The sequence below is a fragment of the Pteropus alecto genome, unplaced genomic scaffold, assembly GCF_000325575.1.
Source record: "Pteropus alecto unplaced genomic scaffold, ASM32557v1 scaffold177, whole genome shotgun sequence".
NCBI lineage: Eukaryota > Metazoa > Chordata > Mammalia > Chiroptera > Pteropodidae > Pteropus > Pteropus alecto.
The window spans coordinates 2,000,609-2,002,011 of NW_006442207.1; positions in this window are offsets into that span (position 1 = coordinate 2,000,609).

Genomic DNA, 1,403 nt, shown 5'->3' on the forward strand with positions numbered 1-1,403 from the left:
CCGTCCGTCCAGGCGCCTGCTGGTCGCAGTCTCCGCCCCAGCTCCCCGCCGCCGCCGCTCAGTTTAGCGGGTCCGGCTCTGACGTCACGGCCCGCGCGGAGCGGAGGCGGGGGGCTGGGGAGCGGGAGGGGCTCCGCCCTCGCCTCCGCCCCCGTCCCGGCCCCGCGCCGCCGGGGCTCTGCGCCCTGACCCGGAGGTTGCCCGGTCCTAAGCCGCCCTGAGCGCCAGACCCTCGTTGGCCCCTGCACCTGGCCGCGTGCCCTGGGGTCCTCGGCCCGAGTGAAGCGGCTGAGGCGCAGAAGGAAGAAAATAGGGGCTTCAGGGGGAGGGGTCAAGGGTCCCGGGGGTGAAGGGGTAGGAGCCAAGTTGAGGAGCCAGGGATTAGTGCTTTCATCTGGGCTGCTCTTTGATCCCCACTGTTCTGAATTTGTCCGTGAGGGCATGAAGGCTAGTGGGTAGCCTGGGGTGGCAGGGGAGAGGGGGTGTTGGGAGCCAGGGACACATCTCTCTTTCCTGAAGAAGTCACTTTACACCCACCACCCCTCTCCTCTCCCACGTCTGGAGCCTGAGGCAGGTGCCACATGGAGTCTTTGAGCCTCGGATCCTTGGGTCCCCTCAGGCTGATGATGGGGAAATGAGGAAGGAGGCCTGGATGGCTGGATGGAGACGTGGTGCGTGTGTGCAGAGGAACACTGCTCGGCTATAAAAAAGAAAAAAAAAAAAAAGATGAAATATCGCCATTCGGATCTTGAGAGTATTGTGCTAGGGTGAAATTAGCCAAACAGAAAAGGACAACCATGTCATTTCACTTCTTTGTGGGATGTAAAACAAAAAGGAACAAACGGAAAAGCATAAAAACTCATAGGTACGGGCGGGAGGATGCTGGTTAGCAGGGGGGAGGGGAGGGGGTAGAAGAGGGTCGAGGGGGCCTGCTATATGGCGACTGTGATGGAAGGAGACTGGACTTTGGGTGGTGAGCACACAATGGAAAATACAGATGATGTATTATTATAAAGTTGTACACCTGAAACTCATATAATGTCATTAACCAATGTTACTCCCTGATAAATTTAATTTAAAAAATAGAAAGAAAAGGAAAGAAAGATGGTTGACAGGCAGAGTGCCTGTCCGGGGCTGATCTGGAGCTGTCATCCTCACTACCAAGTAAGGATCCACTTTCGACTGCCAAGTCCCCCTATTTTATAAACAGAAGAGAAACAAGCAGACACCTCTGACATAGCCGGTGGAGCTTCGGAGGCCCTTCTGGGGGGCAGGAACAGGAGGTGTTTTCCTGGAAAGCCACTTAGAATGAATGTTATCCTGCCACGGCCTCTCAGCGGTGGAGTCAGGCCTTATTTTATTAATGTTAGCTTGTCGGCTGCAGCCTGCCCAGAGCAGCCAGC